General features: G+C 41.5%; 1 long non-coding RNA gene across 1 annotated transcript; it reads right to left on the reverse strand.

Annotated features, from left to right (window-relative positions):
• Window positions 1-7,098: 7,098 nt before the first annotated feature.
• LOC116511081 lies at window positions 7,099-9,237 on the reverse strand. The gene is made up of 2 exons (XR_004255714.1): window positions 9,200-9,237; window positions 7,099-7,986 (listed from the first exon to the last, which is right to left on the reverse strand). It is a non-coding gene; the product is annotated as an uncharacterized LOC116511081 (long non-coding RNA).
• Between the last annotated feature and the right edge of the window lie 2,492 nt (window positions 9,238-11,729).

Raw genomic sequence — 11,729 nt, forward strand, 5'->3', positions numbered from 1 at the left:
TTAAAATCTTATTTTTGTAATAAGTTTTTATTTTATTTCACAGTATACTAGGCAATAACTCGGCGTTGCCCAGATATTTATTTATAGGGGGAAAATGTCCCAACCAAACATAATTTCTAATATTGGATTTCCCCCCTTACCAGAGGGAGCCTCCTTGTGGAGTACTGTGAAGCCATTACCATGGCAACTCTACTGCACTGTACAGTAGAAACCATTTTACAGCAGTACAGTAGAAGCCATTTTAAGGCCCAATAAACTTAACAGAACACACACTCTGAAGGGGGTAAGGGGTATCTTACCTCCACAGTATTTGTCTCCAGAGAGTAAGTCATCTGTGTACCAAGTTTGGCTAAAATTGCTCGAGGCGTTCCAGAGTTACGCTGGAACAAACACACACACACACACACACACACACACACACACACACACGTTTTCTGAGGTTTTCGCCCATAGTAGGTTACACTACTCCTGGAAACACCAAACCTGAAGTAGTCAGCAGCAGCCTGAAGATGACGAATGTGACTTCGTCGAAACGTCGCCAAGACATCTCCAATTCTACGCGGGAAAAAACCCGAACAACTAGAGACCTACATATATATATATATATATATATATATATATATATATATATATATATATATATATATATATACTTAAAGTCACATTATTTATCAGCATAAATATAACATATATATATATATATATATATATATATATATATATATATATATATATATATATATATATATATATATATACAACTTTAATTGAACAGTGTGTTGTCTAGGTACAAATCATTTCTGATGGATAAAGATGTTGAAAGAAAGTTTGGAAGTTGGTTACTATCTATGTTAACATGACGAGAATCTCATATGCACAAAGACAGAAATATAGCTTATATCACACAATGGAAGAATAGATGGATGGTAAAACTGGTGCAACGGACACCAGAGATGATAAAAATTGTCTGTATTAACGAAAGAGAAGAATCTTTCTAGTTTTTTATTCCACTTGGAAACGGCTTCTGGAATTTGTGCTTGAAACTGAAGAAAATAGAACTTTGATTGTAGGTTTTGATGGCTGGAATGACATTTTTATTATAGAAATGGCTGGAAATATTTAGAGATGTAAAACAAAAAATTGAGGTTGCAACCTTTTTTATATTCTGCAACACTAAGACAAGTTGGAAGTTACTGGAGGTTTTTTTTTCCTTTCCTTTTCGCTGAACTTCTCTTTTTTCCTCATTTAACTTTTCTAACATTTGCTTTCTATCTGTGTGTTTTATCTTACAATAAAATAAGAGCAAGCCATGTTAAGAACGGTTGCAGGAATTGGGTTTGGCTAGAGAAAAGAAGGACTAAGGGGGACATGATAGCAATATCCCAGTATTCAGTGGTGGGTTTCAAATAATTTTTGAACCGACTCTGTGGGTGTGGCCTCTTTTGTGGGAGTGGCTTGCCGGCCATGTGACCTGGTGGGAGTGTCTTGCCGGCCATGTGTTTTCTTTCTTTCTTTCTTTCTTTCTGTCTTTCTCTCTCTCTCTCTCTCTCTCTTTCCTTCCTTCCTTTTGTCTCTCTGTTCCTTTCCCCTTTTTTTCTTTCATCTCTCTCTCACTTTCTTTCTTTCTTTCTTTCTTTCTTTCTTTCTTTCTTTCTTTCTGTCTGTCTGTCTGTCTTTCTTTCTTCCTTCCTTCCTTCCTTTCTCTTTCTCTTTCTCTCTCTGTGTGAGTCTCTCTCCCTCTCTCTCTCTCTCTCTCTGTTTGTGTGTGTGTGTGTGTGTGTGTGTCAGTGGTGGGTTTCAAAAATTTTTGGAACCTCTTCTGTAGGTGTGGCCTGCTTTCTGGGTCTACTAGTGGAACCTCTTCTAACCGGTTCGGTAGATTTGACGAACCGGTTCTACCGAACTGGTGTGAACCAGTAGGAACCCACCTCTGCCAGTATTTGAGAGGCTGCCACAAAGAAGAGGAGTGGGTCAAGTTATTCTCCAAAGGACCAGAGGGCAGGACAAGAAACGATGAATGGAAACTAACCAAGGAGAGAAGCAACCAGAAGTTGTGGTCTGCTCCAACACTGGAGGTTTTTAAGAAGAGATTGGACAGGCAGTTGTCTGAAATGGTATAGGGGTCTCCTCCTTGAGGGGGTTGGATTAGAAGACCTTAAAGGTCCCTTCCAGCTCTGTTCCAATTGAACCTACCCAAGATGTTCTTGCAGGCATTCATCAGTAGATGGCAATGCTGGATTATTCAACTCGGATGGATGCTGGGCTGTTTGGTGGGAGCAAAAACCAGGTGCCACGTTGTGTGACTAAATCATAGGTGAATTGTGTGTGGACCTCGCAATTTTAGGAAGCCTACAAAAGGATGAGCAAACCAGGGGCTCCTACACAGAAGGGAAGACACTGCTTCGGGTTGCCTAAGGAGCAGCAAGAGGCCAGAGAACAAGGAAGACACACAGCTTTGAAATCAGGACTTCACTAAGGTAAGTTCTTTGACTTGAAGTGATGAGATACTAACTTTCAGAAGGAATAACATTAACATTTCTCCAGACTGAATTACTGTATGCTTTCCCCCTCTCTGCATTTGCTGGGTTTATGCTGACAAATCTTAGAACTTCATCTACTATCCACTCAATTTTATTGATCAACTGTTGCATTTTCTCTTTTTAGAGATCTTTCGATCAGAATTTGTCCTATTTCCCTTCTTTTTTTCCAATGATGCTGCTGCGCCTTGTCTAACCTTTTGATTACCGCCGACTCTTTCATTTCTTTCCGACTGCTTTTTTTAAGCTTTATTACAATATTACTTCACAATCTCATATTTGCTAGATTCTTCTGAGTACTTTTGTCTTCTCCAGCTAGACAAATTGTTTAAACTAAACTTGAAAGCTCATTGCTTGTCGCTTGCATCCTTTCTTTATCCTGAATTCTTTTCATAGATTTTAATGATTGTTAGGATTTAAAGAGCTAAAAAAATATTCGTTCCAAGATGACAGAGGACTACAAGCAAGAATCTGTCTAGAATATTACCATCTTTCGTAAAGTGGACGAATCAGAAATCCTTAGTATTTCTGCAATGACTTACCGGCTATTTTATTCTTGGAATAATACCAAGATAGAGTTTGTTAGACTAGAGACAACATTCAAACTCAGTTTAATTCAATGTTAAGCATTCATAAATTATTCATATTTCTTCTTTTTCAAACTCCAATTCTGATTATGGCTCAATGGTTAATTTTAAGATTTGTCTCACAACTTGAAAGAGTTACACCCATCTTGGGAGCAACAAACAACATTTTTTTTCTTTAAGAATAAAAAATTTATTTCAAGAATTCATGAGCATATATGCATATGCTGAATGCCAGTGAAGTTTAATAGAGCTTCTCTGACAAATAACATAATGCAGAAAACAAGAAGATTCTTAGGTTTTTAAAATTACTTTTTAAGAGGATAGTTCCAGAAATAAGATCATTTTGGATTCCTTCCTAATGGACCGAAAACTTGTCCATTAAAGCAAATAAAATCTATTCCACAAAAACACTCGAATTAGTTCACAACAGTGAAGAGGGGTGTGTGTGGGTGTCTCATTTAAACCTGTGGATATTTAGTTTTGATCATTGTGAGTTTAGGAATATCAGTACAGCCACATACTGTAGGCTTTGGGGAAAAGGACATTTGACACCCTTAGAAAAACTTCATTCAAATTCGGATGCTAACCACAAAGATGCTGCTTGATGTGCAATAATGCACAAGAGCATTATTTGAAATGTATGATGGCCTCTTTCTTAGCAAGTTTATCAATGCAAAAAGAAAGAAAGAAAGAAAGAAAGAAAGAAAGAAAGAAAGAAAGAAAGAAAGAAAGAAAGAAAAGGAAAAAGAAAGAATAACAGTGCCAGCTCTTTGTGATGGGACACCCACAACTTTTGAAGTCAAGCCATTCACTTGTTTTAACTGTCAGGACATTTCTTCTTATTTCTTTGTTGCTTCTCTCCTTGATTAGTTTCCACCCATTGCTTCCTGTCCTGCCTTCAGGTGCCTTGGAGAATAGTTTGACTCCCTCTTCTTTGTGGCAACCCCTCAAATATTAGAACACTGCATCATGTCTCCCCTAGTCCTTCTTCTCATTAAACTAGACATACCCAGTTGCTGCAATCGTTCTTCATATGCTTTAACCTCCAATCCCCTAATCATCTTTGTGGCTCTTCTCTGCACTCTTTCTAGAATCTCAACCAGGGGTGAAATCCAGCAGGTTCCGACAGGTTCTGGAGAACTGGTAGCGGAAATTTTGAGTAGTTCTGAGAACTGGCAAATACCACCTCTGACTGGCCCCAGAGTGGGGTGGGAATGGGGATTTTGCAATATCCTTCCCCTGCCATGCTCACCAAGCCATGCCCACAGAACAGGTAGTAAAAAAAATTTGGATTTCACCAGCACCAAAGATGTTGGTTTCAACATCTTTGTTATATCATGGCGACCCAAAGGGGAAGCAGTATTCCAAGTGTGGCCTTACCAGGGGTGGGTTCCTGCCAGTTCTAACCCCATCTATAGAAGAGGTTCCACAAATCTACCATGCTGTTTAGAACCAGTTTCCAGCTCCCTCCCCCCACCCATCCTCACCACGCTTGCCCCCCCGCCGCTCACTGATTGGCTGGCTCACCAATCACCCCGCCCACCTCTAAGAGTCCTATCTAAACTTTAAAGTCTTAAAGCTGTAAAGTTTGAGCACCCCTGGGGTTAGGAGTGCAAGGCAAGGGTCTTGTAACTTGACAGCTTTAAGACTTGCACACTTCAATGGCAGAGTTCCTGAGCCAACATGACTGGAGGAGGAATTCTGGGAGCTGAAGTCCACAAGTCTTAAAGCTGTCAAGTTTGAACACCACTGGGGTTTTTTTCCCTAAAGGGTTAGGGGTGCAAGGGTCTTGTAACTTGACAGCTTTAAGACTTGCGTGCTTCAAATGCCAGAGTTTCTCAGCCAACATTTTGGTTGCTAAGCAAGAGTGTTGCTAAGTGAGTTTCACCACATTTTACAAGTTGGCCACGCCTACCCAGTCACATGACTGCCAAGCCACTCCCACTCAGTCACATGGCTAGCAAGCCACTCCCACAAAGCAGGCCACTCCTACAGAAGAGGTTCTAAAAAAATTTGAAACCCACCACCACTGGGCCTTACCAAGGCATTATAACGTGGTATTAACACTTCACGTGATCTCGATTCTATCCCTCCGTTGATGCAGCCTAGGAGTGGGTCACATCCTTAAAACCTCACACCTTCTGTCCCAGGGCTGCCTTTCGAATTTTTGCGGCTTAGCAACCTGGCTGCGGAAGGGGGCGAAATGGGAGCTGTGCTGGCTGCGTGAGTGGTGGGCTGGTGAATGAATGTGCGTACTCACAGCCCTTGTGTGAGCAGTGGGCCGGTGCGCACGAGTGCCCACCGCTTGCGCAAGTTGAGCTGTGCATGTGCTCCAGCCAGCCACTCACACAGCCAAATTCCAAATAGGTCATGGCCTGGTAATGGGTCACAGCCCAGGGGTTGGTTGGCGACCTTTATTTTAGAAGACTTTTGGACTAGAAGACCTTTGAGGGCCCATCCAGCCCCGTGGTTATTCTACGTTCTGTGATGGAAATTTTCAGCTCTTCGTTTTCTGTTTTCCCCAGAACTTTTCTTAGGCATTCGGACATGATTAAGCTCCTATTCCTACTCTCCTTCATGGCCATCCTCAAACAAAGCCGAATTCTTGGAAAACCTGTCCACGGGGACTTCAGTTCAATTCTAAAAGCTGGTTTCTCAGGTAGGTATTGTAAATTTGCCACTGACCTACCTTTATCATGTGTTTGCTGACATTGCACATTATTCCCAGGTAGTTGCTGGTAGGTCAAACACATGACAGTCCTCCCCGATAGACAGACTTTTGCCAAACTAAAGCATGATAACACCCACCCATAAGGTACTGTATTTTTCGGACTATAAGACGCACCGGTGTATAAGAAACACCAAGATTTCGAAAAGGTAAGTAAGAAAAAAAAACATTTTTGTCCTCCCCGGCCACCAGGAACACTCTGCAGGCTTCAGCAGGGCAAGGGGAAAATGGGGGCATTTTCTCCTTCCCCCAGCCTTACTGAAGCCTGCAGAGTGGGTGCTGGAAGAAAGTAAAAAACCCTCCGTTTTTTGCAAAAATGGGATGCAGGGGAGACAAAAAATGGCTGTATTCGGCATATAAGACACACCAACATTTCCCCACACTTTTTAAGGGGGGGGAAGGTGTGTCTTATACTCTGAAAAATATGATTTTATACTTTGGGAACTGTTAGGGAAAAGCTGCCTTCACTCCCTTTCTCCCACACCTACTGTCTGAATTGTCTCTTGGTCTTCTGGAACGCAGCATTCCCTCTTGGGAATCCAGACTACATCCCACCACACTGGGCCAGAATTCAATTATGGGAGCTTCCAGACTTTCAGCACACAATAATGCCATCTAATTACGGCTGCCCCTATTCATTTGTCCCCTGTGTTTCATGATGCCTTACCGTAACCTGCCTTCTCCAAATGAATCTCTTTTCCTAGATCTCCCTCCTGAATGGCAGAAAAAGAGGAATTCCTATTCCGTGACCCCAGGCTCTGAAGAGCTCAACCTGGCCGATCCTACTAGCCTTTGCTATTTTATCCAGGAAAGCGAGACAGAAAGCCAGATCTCGTGTAGGCTCCGGTTCACCAGAAGTAAATTTAACTTCAATTCTTTCGGACTCCGATTTGGAAAACGGCAGGGGTCCCCCTTGGCTGAAGACGGACAATGGGCTTCTCGAAACCGTGGGGAAATCATGGATACCCTGCTCAAGCCCAGCCTGGAGAGGAGTTTGGTTCGGTGTGAGGACAGTTCCGAAGACAATTGTTAAAGTTTGAAAAGCCAGTTTAAGGCCAGCAATCGCAAACCGTGGCTTGCTAAAGTGACATTTGGGGAGATAATTTCCACCGCAAACTCCTTAACCCTGGTTTGTAGCCACTGGATAGCTAGTGCAGATAGTCCTCGATTTATGGCCACAACCAGGAGCAGAATCTCCATTGCTAAGCGAGGCAGTTGTAGGTGGCTTGTGACTGATGATATGACCTTTTTTTTTTTTTGGCCGCGGTTCTTAAGCTACTCTGCAGTTGTTAAGTGAATCATGTGGTCGCTATGTGAATCACCTTCCCCCAATGGACTTGGCTTGTTGGAAACCAACTGAGAAGGTCACACATGGCCGTCACATGACCCCAGGAGGCTGCTACCAATAAACACCGGTTGCCGAGTGTCCAAATTTTGATCACCATGACCGCAGGGCTCCTGCTACGGTTGTAAGTGCGAGGACCTGTTGCAAGTCACTTTTCCCCCCTTGTATCGTCGTAACAGTCGCTAAACAAATAGTTGTAAGTCGAGGACTACATAAATTGTAGTTTTGATGCATCTTTGTTTTTTTTTTCCTAAATCTTAAAACTTTGCCCGTTAGTAAATCTCATTTTTAAGCATTTAACAGTGTTTCAAAATATATTAAAACGTTACGACTGCTTGCTCAGTGTCCATATCAGTCAGATACGTTTGTTCAAATAGAACATGTAAAAAAAAAAACATGTAAAACATGTAACCCAAAGCATGCAGTTGAATAAACTTCATTATCTCAATCGTGCACACGAACCGTTTATATATATTTCTTTTGGGAGAGGGTGCAAATTGTGCTTTATCTATCTGCTACCTTTGGGGCAGCCTGAATGACGTCACCCCCAATTTGAAAATGCATCATGATGAGGACAGAAGACTGCATTCATTTGCATATTAATGATACATGGTAATTAGTCCCTTGCGTACTTCTCTTTCCTTCCCTTCTCTCTCTTTCCCTAAACGTTTCCATACAGATTTTTTCTCCCCCTTCATTCCCATTGTAATTCCACTCCTGGGTGATCTCACACCGTTGTTCCTCTCGGCCAGCTTAAGTTGACCTATTTCTGGCACAGTTGTGGCACATCTAAAAATAAAAAAAAACCGCCTTGAAGTGGAATTGCACATGTTATTGTTTTCTCGGCAATAATGCAAAATGCAATAATGCAAAAGCGTTATTCCCCACCATCCAGTCAGAGCTGAAGAAACTTCTTGGATGAGAAGGGAAACGTCTTCAAAGAAAAAAACCAAGAAAGTCCAGTTGTCCCACCTGAAGGACCTGGAGGACTGAGAATCTTCAAGGATAACGCAAAAGCAATTTGTTTTTTATGATTTGTTTTCAACATCTTGGTCTAGGTTCCCTCTGGATTTCCTCCAGGCCTCCAAAGTCTCACCTGCCTTCTTCTCTTCCTCATTCCCTCCCCCCTTCCTCCTTCCCATCTTTCCCTCCCTGCCTTTTAATTCCTTTTCTTCTTCCTTCCCTCCCTCCTGCGTGCCTTGTCTTCCTTCCGCCTTCCTTCTTTCCTTCATTTCTCCCTCCCTCCTTTCTTCCCATCTTTCCCTCCCTGCCTTTTAATTCCTTTTCTTCTTCCTTTCCTCCCTCCTGCGTGCCTTGTCTTCCTTCCTCCTTCCTTCTTTCCTTCATTTCTCCCTCCCTCCTTTCTTCCCATCTCCCCCCTGCCTTTTAATTCCTTTTCTTCTTCCTTCCCTCCTTCCTGCGTACCTTGTCTTCCTCCCTCCTCCCCTCTTTCCTTCATTTTTCCCTTTCTCCTTTCTTCCCATCTTTCCCTCCCTGCCTTCTTCCCATCTTTCCCTCCCTGCCTTTTAATTCCTTCCTTCCTTCCCGCCTACCTGCCTTCCCTTCCTTCCTTCCTTCCTTCCTTCCTTCCTTCCTTCCTCTCTCCCTCACCCCCCCCCATTCCAGCATAGTGACAGAAGTTGCCCTTCTGCTGTGATCCCCAGCAGGACCAAGACTGCTGAATAACTTTGGAGCAAACTGTTTTCCCAGCTATGGCGACTTCCCTCTTCTTGTTCAGCTCCTTCCTCACCTCTCACCCCCTTTTCAACCCCTGTGACATCATGCCAAGGTCTCCTTTCCATAAGCAAAATTAGAAATGCAATGGAAGGAAGGTGCCTTCCTTATCTATTCATTGCGACCTTGGCTGTTTTTGGAAGTCACTGTATAAAGCACAATCATAGCAATAGCATTTATAGACCGCTTTATAGTGCTTTACATCCCTCTCTATGCAGTTTACAATCAGCCTATTTCCTCCAACAATCTGGGTCCTCATTTTACCGACCTCGGAAGGATGGAAAGCTGAGTCAACCTTGAGTCGGTCAGGATCGAACCACTGGTAGTGGGCAAAGTTTGCCTGCAATACTGCATAGGGGAGGATTCTGTGGGGCAAGCCTGAGGGAGAGAAGGGGAGAGGCTGATCATAACTACTCATTAATTTTCAATATGTATAGATCTATCATCTATCTATCTATCTATCTATCTATCTATCTATCTATCTATCTATCTATCTATCTATCTATCTATCATCTATCTGTCTATCTATCTATCTATCCATCCATCCATCCATCCATCCATCCATCCATCCATCTCTCTCTCATCCATACATCATCCATCCATCCATCCATCAATCCATTCATCCATCCATCTATTCATATCTATCCATCCATCATCCATCCTTCCATCCCTCCATCCATCTATCTATCTATCTATCTATCTATCTATCTATCATCTATCTATCTATCTATCTATCTATCTATCTCCATCCATCCATCCATCCATCCATCCCTCTCTCATCCATCGTCCATCCATCCGTCCGTCCATCCATCCATCCATCTATTCATATCTATCCATCCATCATCCATCCATCCATCCCTTCCTCCCTCCCTCCCTCTCTCTCTCTCTCGTTTATAGTAGTGATTATTTGTCTTTGCTCCCCTAAAAAACTGAGAAGTGAGAATTCCATGTTCTTCGATGCCTGCAGAAAAAAAAAAAAATCCATCTCAGCGCATAAGGCCATCACAATGCAAGACAACGCATTGCAGAAATAAATGAACTGGGCTTTCTTCTGTTTCTCCCTTAATAAGCCTTTATGAAAAGCATTTTCTACTTCTGCCTTTTCCTTTTCATTTCTGTCTGGGTTTGATGGTTGAAAAATTCTCTTTTCTTCCATTCTCAGTTCTCTGAATTAATTTGGCATTAAACAACTTCTCTTTAAAGGTATTTGCAACACAATGGGGAAAAAATAGTTGCTAATGTAGGATTCGCACAAAAAGATATATTACCATTTTTTCCCTGCATCTCTATTGTAACGACTTTTATGGGACTCAGCAACCAATTTTCAAGAAGTCCTAAAAAATTGGAAATCTTGATCCATCATGAGGTTGGAGAGTCCCAGATCCCAGTGACATTCCTAGCCGATATAACACACTTAAGACAAAAAGCAAAATATCTACTTGTATTATTAATCTTCAGACTAAATAAGCTAGCATGAATGAACCATATCATGGAAGTTTTTAAATGAAATGCAACAAGAAATGTGATGAATCCAATGCTATGGATTACTAATATTGTTTCATCCCCAAAAGGGATTATACACTATTTGAAGCTTAATTAATTTGAATTATTTGTACGATGAGCCATAAATGTGGCAGTAATGGAATCTTTCTTCTCAACTGTTTTCTTCTCGGGGTTTGGAAATTACCTAATACACACATTTAAATGAGAGGTTGCTGAATTGCACAGATTCCTTGAAAAGTACGGTTTCATATTAACTCACTGAAAAGTTTATACATCATATAGACACTGTGTTAAGCCAGTGTTTCTCAACCTTGGCAACTTGAAGATGTCCGGACTTCAACTCCCAGAATTCCCCAGCCAGCGAATGCTGGGGAATTCTGGGAGTTGAAGTCCGGACATCTTCAAGTTGCCAAGGTTGAAAAACACTGTGTTAAGCCATAGTTTATCTTGGAAGACATCACAACTGTGTGCGCTGATACATAGTTGGCACTAAGCAAATCACACACTTTTTGTTGTTCTTGTACAAGGCACTCTAGATTCCATTAGCATTCCCAGTCAATATAATACATCTAAGACAAAAAGCAAATTATCTTCTACTTATCTTCTGAATAAAAAAAAAAATTAAGTGGGAACCAGTCATATCATGGCTGAAAATCTATTTATTCATATCCCACTTTTATTGCACTGCAATAAAATTGCAGAAAAAAACATTTACTACCAACCTGCCTTCCATTGAGGACCTCTATACTGCAAGAGTTAAAAAGAAGGCCGTGAAAATATTTAGACTCCTCACATCCTGGACATAATTTTTTTTCAACTCCTACCCTCAAAACAGTTTTTTTCCCCAATGCCACCCCTCTGCTAAACAAATAATTCCCTAGACACTGTCAAACTATTTACTAAGTCTGCATTACTATTACGATTAATCTTTGCATTGTTCATATCACCCATCTCCTCCCACTTATGACTGTATGAGTGTAACTTTGCTTTTATCCTTAAGATTTATATTGTTTCCTAGTATGATTTGATTGCTTATTTGTACCCTATGACTCTCATTAAGTGTTCTACCTTATGATTTGTGACGAATGTATCCTTTATGTACAGAGAGCATATGCACCAAAGACAAATTCCTTGTGTCCAATCACTTGGCCAATCAAGAATTCTATTCTTTTTAGAAATAATTCAAGGTAGTGAATGTATCTAATCCTCCTTCCACCCCCTATTTTCCGCACAACAACCCTGTGAGGTAGCCTGGATTGAGTGTTGACTAGCCCAATCATGCACGTGGCTTTCAT

This window comes from Thamnophis elegans, chromosome 7 (assembly GCF_009769535.1).
Source record: "Thamnophis elegans isolate rThaEle1 chromosome 7, rThaEle1.pri, whole genome shotgun sequence".
Taxonomy (NCBI): Eukaryota; Metazoa; Chordata; class Lepidosauria; order Squamata; family Colubridae; genus Thamnophis; species Thamnophis elegans.